This window comes from Micropterus dolomieu, linkage group LG16 (genome assembly GCF_021292245.1).
Source record: "Micropterus dolomieu isolate WLL.071019.BEF.003 ecotype Adirondacks linkage group LG16, ASM2129224v1, whole genome shotgun sequence".
In the NCBI taxonomy this organism is placed as follows: Eukaryota; Metazoa; Chordata; class Actinopteri; order Centrarchiformes; family Centrarchidae; genus Micropterus; species Micropterus dolomieu.
The window spans coordinates 5,580,210-5,588,499 of NC_060165.1; the positions used below are offsets into that span (position 1 = coordinate 5,580,210).

The 8,290-nt window shown below is 43.1% G+C and overlaps 1 long non-coding RNA gene across 1 annotated transcript; it reads left to right on the plus strand.

The window, feature by feature from the left end:
* The first annotated feature begins 965 nt into the window (after positions 1 to 965).
* Positions 966 to 3,430, plus strand: LOC123985013. Its single transcript, XR_006828577.1, has 3 exons — positions 966 to 1,230; positions 2,346 to 2,441; positions 2,963 to 3,430. It is a non-coding gene; the product is annotated as an uncharacterized LOC123985013 (long non-coding RNA).
* Positions 3,431 to 8,290: the final 4,860 nt, after the last annotated feature.

Here is an 8,290-nt window from a genome sequence, read left to right on the forward strand (position 1 = left end):
AGAACAAAAGGAAAAGGCAGGACTACGAATGAGCTGTTTTCAGGCAGTTCAGAGCAGAGTTTTCTGTGGGAGATGGGAACTCCCTTTGGGCTGGACTTTGGACTTTTTCTCTTTGCAAACCTGTTACATGCACAAAAAAGATATATAACTCAATAAAGGAGACCCAGGTCAAAAAGAAGTGCTCTTAAAGGCACTGAACATAGTATGCTTGTATTACATTTATACTCCTAACATGCTTACTACAAGTATATTAAAATATTAAAATAAAATTATATTCTCCTGAGCTTTAACATACTTCTCAAAAGTATACTTTGAATAAATTGGTAATAAATATATACTTAATTAAACTTTTAATAAATATGCTTAAATAAAAGTATATTTTTTACGACATTTTAGTCTATTTATTAAAAACATATTTATTTAACTCTTAGTAAATACTATTTAGGTGTACTTTGTGGAAGTACATTGTTAAACAATTACACTTTTAGTGGGTTAAAAATATATTTATGCCAAACATGCTTCATCGTGTAGGCTACTGCAAAATATTGTAATTATTTATGTAATTGCCACATGTTTCAGCCTGATTTCCAGAAGTATGAGTTTTAAAACATATTTTTTCAAAAGCATATTAATTATTTTTTTTAATTTATTTTCTTTCTTTTCATTTTTTTCTTAGGTAAATAGCTAGTTGAGATCAGAGACCTCTTCCATAAGGGTAACTTGGCCTAGAAGGAAGCAGCACATGTTGTTAACTTAACAAACAACAACATATAGAAATAAGCATACTTTAAATCATAATGTAGTTATACTTGTTTCTGTTTGTAAACAGTAAACACATGTGTACAAAGGGGAAAAGTGTGCCCTCCCGCCCAGCACACTAGTGCAGTGCATTCAGTTGGACCAATCAGAATCAAGGTTTTCAAATCGACGACCCAATCACACAGCGTGAAAGTCCACTTCACGAAAGTTGACATGTGTACTGTCATTGAGAGGGAAGCTATTTCTGGCCAGAAATCATTTTGTTTCTCAGGTTTCCTTTGTTTTACTTTACCAACTCTGACTTGGCAAAGGTGGACACCACAGACATAATAAGAAAAGAACACAGAAGAGAAGAATATCCCGTCAGTTCCCTGCAGAATTTAAATGTGAAAACAGCTAAAGAGGTATGACTGGCAAGTACAAGCAGGAGAGGGCAGACGCAGAGACTGCTAGCAAAAATCGTCTTTCTTGGTAAGTTTATTATTGTTAGCAAGACAACACAATTGTGTAAGTTAATAAAGTTACTAAAGTTGAGCTCACTCTGGGTTTGGAAATATTTTACTTGGTGGATAGGTCTGGTGTGCATTAGCTAATGCTAGCACGTAGATTAATATATTTGTTAGCTAACGTTAGTTAGCATTTAAATAGCTTCATAATGGAGATTAACGTTAGAGTAATGTATTGCTTTTTGCTGTAAGGCAGTTTTTAATGTTACAAAAATTTCTGAGATATACAATCTCAGTAACCTGTTGCTGGAATTTAATGCATGACATTTTAACAAGGCAGGCCTGTGCACGTGTGTGTATGAGCCGTCAATTCTGCTTTTGCACTGTTAAAATGATCAGTCTTTATCAGAGTAATAAATGCTAAAAAAAACTAATATGTTGCTGTCTGTGTGCTGAAGGTTCACATTTTTATAGTCTACCTTAATACTGTCCATGTTTACAGTAAGTAAAGTTGGTCACTGTAATCATTATTCCTGCCCATATAGTCTAAAGACATCACCACAGTTGTAATTTTTGTATAAATTCATTCCAAAGTTTAGCTGAAGCTACTATGAATCATCAGCTAAGCATCTGCGTTATACTGTTCAAAAGTGGATATCTTCTAAAGGTACACTGTTTTTTAGAGATTTCTCTTCACTGCAACCATGGAGGGGGAATTATTACAGTGACCAATAACTAAGTTATAACAGCATTGTTAAAGTGCGATAATTGATTTAAGACACGCTTGAAATAATGTTTTTATGTACTGCAATGCCTGACCACATGATATAATAGCATGTGATGTTATGTCAAATACTGCTCAACGTAATGTCCATTTGTATGGACATAGATCCTGTATTCAACTTTTAAAAGTTGAACCTAACCTTTGCCAACTTTAACAAACTTAATGCTAAACTCAGAGTTGGAATTCCCTGCCTTAGCTCAAGAAAATTAAATAAAGAATAATAATAAAGATTTGCTATAATAATAGAATTACCGTGTTTATAATGATACGCAAATGAAGAACTAAATTAGGTGGAAGTACTGGCCTAACTGAATATTTATTACATCTCATTTGCAACTGCATTTCTTTTCTTTTAGGGGTTCCTGGGATCGTTGCCTCACTCAAAGTTGGCTTAGAGGCCACGAAAACCTCAAGGGACCAGCTTGACCCTCACAAGCTCGATGTGCTCATAGGTATGTCTGGCCCCTGCACACGATCACTGTTTTTTCTCTCACTACATGTCAACGGGGTCAGACTAAATAAACAAATATGCTTGTGAAAAAATTATTTTATTTAAAATATTGTTATACATTAAATAATTGGCTACTTTTGTACTTCACAAATTGACTGCTGTGTTAATGTGAAATGACATGTAGACAGAACACTTGTTAAGCAAATCTGTATGTTTGTGTTATTTGTTGTACCTGTTTAATAACATTTTATCATTACAGCTCCTTGGCTAAAAGTACAGTAGTGTTTATGTAATGTTTTTGATCATGTTGTAATGGAAGAACTGAGCATTAACTGGGAGGGGTCCCTTGTGGAAAACCATTTCACCTGAACCTAAACGGTTAACATTATCAGAACAGTTAGACATGATGTCATTTAGTGTATCAGCAACTTTAAACAAAATAAAAAATCTGACAATGGTTGTTAATTAATTAGAGGTTTGATATAGACAAAATCAAAGCAATATTACTTTTCCCTGCCACAGATGCTGTGTGATAAAGCAGTTTCCAGATCCCATAGTGTCTGCAGTCGCAGAAAATGCAACGAGTCCTACTCAAAGATACCGACCCTCCACTCCAAGGATAAGGATCGCGACATTTTTCAGTTTCAGTTTGGTTCCACCATTTGTACTGTAAGCTTGTGAGTACCTTCACTACAGTTGAGTAAGCGCTTGGACTGCCATACCAACGAGCCTGGCTCTTTGGCATTGCTGTCAAAGTTGCATGTTTGGTACCCTGTAGACCTGTGTTTGAATCTGGGTAGCGTGACTGCTCTCGCCTTTGGCCGCATATGGCGTCAGAAGTGGGACGGCTTGCCGTGAGGTCATCTGAGCCGTGCCCAGAGTCCAAACTGTATGACGGACTCCCATGGGTAACATTAATGATGTGATGTGTATAGTGTACTTTTCAGTAATACTGATCATATGTCATCATTTTACTGATTTTATTTTTATTTGAAGGTCAAGATGTGATACATGCTGCTGTACCTTTTAATGTACAGAAATTTATTTTTGTAATGTACACAAAATTAAAGTTTTTTAGTTGTCTGTATGTGTGTGTGTTGTAAAATAACATTTTAACTGATTTTTATTATTATGCTAAAAGAGCATTTTGCAAGATATTTTTAATGCATTATTCATATACTGAATGGTTTCATAAAGAAGCTTCCCAAGATATTAATAGTGGCTCTTGGAGTATACTAGTAATAAATAGCCAATATGCTGAAATGCTAATAAAAATTTTCAGGGAACACATTTATGTGAAGTTTAAAATATATTTCAACTGTTCTTCAATTATAGCACAAAAGGGTATTTTAAGTTAAATTTAAAGAAGTATATTTAAATTACAGTAAAGGTACTTAAAATAGGTCCATTTTAACACAACTAAGTATATTAAAATATATTGCAATTATCTTAAAGTTGACTTTAAGTGTTTCAAAAATGACACACATACTTTAAGTTGTTCCAAAATAACACATTTAATATACACTTAGTATAGTACAATTAAAATATGATAAGTGTAGAATAGATCGATGAGAGTCGGGAGCCCGGAGCATGCCGCCCGAGTCCTCGCCCCCGGCTCACGCTGCCTGGCGGATAATTTTGCAGATGGTGAGGTGTGACGGCCCACACACTCAGTGGATGACTCCACTTTCTCCATCCACGGGTCTCCCAGCAGCTCCCCGCTTCTCCGGGCTCCTGTCTCTACCTATGTTGCCATTACCAAGGTGTAGGGATTTATGGTTCTGGGGTTTCCCCCAGTCTCTCCCCTGGAGCCCAACCTCACCACCATCTTTGGCGTGAAGCCCAGTCAGATGGCGTCTGGACTGCGCCCCGTCCTGACCTCCCCCGGAGTGCAGTGGCTGACTTGCCTCGCCAATAAGACCCACCAATGTGCTTTCCAGAACTCCGCCAACAACACAGCGCTGATTGCCTCCTCCTTCGCTAAGCTGGCGACTAACTCCACCACTATGACAGAGGAGGAGAATGAGGAAATCAGGGGTCAGCACGCAGCTGTCACCGCTGCCCGGATGGACGTCAGGCAGACGCAGGCCCATCAGATTCTGTTGCTTCACCAATCTGTCATCCCAAATGCCATCAGGAAGGAGCTGGCTGAGGCGGCGGTGAGCCCAGATTGGCCCTTTGGTCCTCATTCCTGGACCCTAGTGGACATTGCGTGGTGCACTGCTCAGGAGGCGGAGAGCATCAGGCAGCGTGTGGGCTGGACTCGGCCCCCTTCTCGTCCTCCCCGCTCGCTGGCACGTCAGCAGGACTGACGCAACCGGAACCGCGCTCCCAGGGGTAGGCTGCTTGTGGTCCAACCCACCGATGCAGCCTCGCAGCGCTGGGCAGCGCCAATGACATTCTGGGGGGGAAATGTGTGCTTTATGTTCTTGTTATACTTGCACTTTAATTCAAAAACCAAACTGTTTTGAAATAAAACACGAATACAGCCCTAAAGAGTATTTTCCTTGGCCCGCTGCTGTCTCTGCTGATTCAGTTGCTGCCTTTTCACACATTTCCTCCATACTGCACGGACTGGCTGCAGCTGCCGGATGGACTTCATGCAGCCTGGCTCCACTGTCACAAGCAGACCTCTCCCTCCTCCCCAGCCTGCCACTGTCTCTACGGAGTCAGGAGCCACCGCTCTGCTCATTTCTTCACACTACACAGACCAGCTGTGGCCGGCCAGGTGGCCTTCATGCATTCTGGCTCAAATGTCACAAGCAGATCATTCCCTCTGTTGCCTGTCCCTGCCTTCTCCCCCTCGCCGGAGGATCGGTATGGTTATGCGCCCACGAGCATGGCAGCCCTACCTCGTGCGGACCCCGCGCCGACCATGTCTACCTCCTCCTCCCTTCTCCCAAAAAGACTGTGGATGTGGTACGGCTGTGAAGCCACGAAAGCGTGGTCCTCGTGTGGTCCCTCCCACCACACACGGAAGAGCACCCAAACGGACCCCTCTGTGAGTGAAGGTCTTTTGCGATGTGGCCCGCATCCCCCCAAGCGGAGGGCCCCAGTGGCCCGCCAGGAGCTAAGCTCTACTGTTTGGTCGAGCGCAGAGATTGGACGACCTGCTGCTGCTGGCGCAGTCCCGGGAAGAGGCGGTGGTGCAGACAGCCCAGCTAGTTGCACACCTATCTCGCCTGGGCTTCACAGTGAATGGGAGGAAGAGTGCTCCTCTCCCCTCCCAGGGGCTCACCTACCTGGGTGTGGTGCTCCTCACTCTGGAGAGCGCGGCTCTCTCAGGAGAGGGTGGAGGCTCTGGTGGAGCTGCTCTGCCGTGTTGTCCCAAGGGCGGTGGAGGCAGCTCTGTTAATCATGAGGCTTCTGGGCCTCATGACGGCAGCTCACATGGTGTCCCCCTGGGCCTCCTGCACATGAGGAGGTTACAGTGTTGGTTCATCTGCCTGCGTGTCGACCTGGTGAGAGAGAGACGGCGCCTGATCGCTGTTCCTCTGTCTGTGGGTTCAGATTTAGCCTCTCTCTGTCGGTCGGGGTTCCAACTCTGCTCAGTCCTCTTACTCCTCCAAATGGTTGGCGTTCCAACGCTGGTGTTTAAACCAGGGGTTGGAACCGGTGGCCTGTCCGCTGCCGGGGGTGCTTTCATTCCTCCAGCTGCTCATGGACAGGGGTCTGGTGTTCAGTACGGTTAAAACCTACGCAGCTGCCATCTCATCCTGTCATGAGGGGTCTGGTGACAGGACAGTGGTCCCTCAGGTAAAGGGGGGAGCGGAGGCACAGGCAGGTGACGCGGCCTGCTGCTCCACAGGGGGATTTGGTGCTGTTCTTACGTGTGCTAACCCAAGCCCCTTTTGAGCCTTTAAAGACGGCAGACCTGAAGTTTCTTTCAGCCAAGGTCGCCTTACTTGTGGCTCTGACATCGGCCAAGGGGGTCTGCGATCTAGCTGCCCTGGGTGGGTGCAGTGATTGCTCAGAGCAGAGGAAAGAGAGCCGGGATAGGAGCCATGCTGACCCAGCTTTGACTTAAGACTGATCCTAAAGGTCCTGTATTGACAAAATGGGACTCATGTTGGCCAAGCAAAGGAAATCAGAGACTGTTGTGCCGACATCTTTACAGAGACCTGCCCCATCAACATCCGGATCAAGTACTTGGCGGTTAATGATCTGTATTACGAGCTGCAAGATCAGAGGAGGTGGACTCTTTTACATCAGTGATGCTTGGTGCTCAAACGCAGTCAAGATGTACACTGTTTCTCAAATGTCAGACTTTTTTATGTAAAGATGAAACAATATTATCATGTTGTTGCTGCTGTTTACCTTCTTCACAGACACAAATTTAAAAATGCATTGCTGAATGTTCTGGGTGTTATCCACCTTTTAGTGGTTAGAACTTCCGGTGAGCCAGCGTAACTTGTATTCCAACGGTATTTTCTATGCTAACTAGCGAAGAGGCTAAGTATTTTTCAGATAATTTCCAGCATACAACATGTGAATACATCAAATGCCAACACCAAATCTGATGTTTAGAATCCAATGCTTCATCATATTGGAATCTATCTACTACCTATGAGTTGTACTCTAATCTGTGGAGCCAGTGAGTTCCTGTAAACATTCTTGTAGGACTTGGGAACCTTGTAAGAGTCCCAGAGAACGCTAATATCTGCTAGCCTGACGCATGAGCTACTGTCTCTACCTCATCGGTCTATTGTCATCTCCCTAACAAGGACAAGGACATGTGAGAAATACCTAGAGCTAGAAGGTCAGCAAACACTTATGGGGTCAGCTAAATAACTCTAAGCTAGACCTGTCTTACCTTTCCTTGTTACATCAACAAAGCCCCTTAAGAAATATTCTCAACACATGTAACCGGACAAAACAAATGCAGTGGCTTAAACGCGAGTGTTTTGAACATAAGCCTAAAAGCAAATCGGAGTGTTCCTGCCAACGATGGTACAGTTTCCATCGCCTCCCAGAAGACAACGAATCAAAAAGAATATAGCTGAAGAACTTAAACTTAAAAAAACAAAAACAAACACCTGTTTGTGAGCTCGTTTCACTTCGTTGACAAGAAGCCAACACAGGATAACCTGTACCCAACGCTCTGTCTGTGTTAAGAAAAGACGGCGACCCAGGACTCGAAAGGTCACAACAACAACAACAACAACAACAGGTAACGTTAACACTAATGTAATATCAACTAGTGTGCTATTTTTGTTTATACAGAGTTTTTTTGAAAAACACTTAACTATTCTTGAATTACTACAGGTCACTCGCACAAGGCGCATTGCTATTGTCTGTATACACAGTGAGCGCAACACAGTCTCACTCCCTACTCGTCAAATGTCTGACGCATGGTCAAGGGACCCTGGCGTCACTTTTTTGACGCACTGGGTATACCTTCGGCTTCATTTTTCAACGTGCGGGGCAGTCCAATAGACTTCTATAGAACTCAACAGCGTTGAAATTTGACGTCTTGGGTCGATCACCACACCGCAACCCGTTGTCTGCCTTGTGGGTCGAGACAACAATAAATAAAAATAAAAAGGAATACGCTACCAAAAATTATCTATACCAGGGCGATTCAAATGCCCTCCAACTGGTGTTTGATGTTTAAAAACCCTCGCAATCTGATATCAAAGGGCCCTCAAAAGTTAAGCGCGTTCATCAGCGGTGAGTTTAACAACGCACATGGTGTGCAACCATATTCAGCGGTGAGTTTAACAACACTCAACTGCAGGTAAAACGGCATTCAGAGGTGAGTTTGACCAAAGCAACGCACAACTGCAGGTAAAACGTAATTAAAAGGTGAGTTTAACGCTCCAATGCGCGTGCAAGTATGCAGTTTTAAAG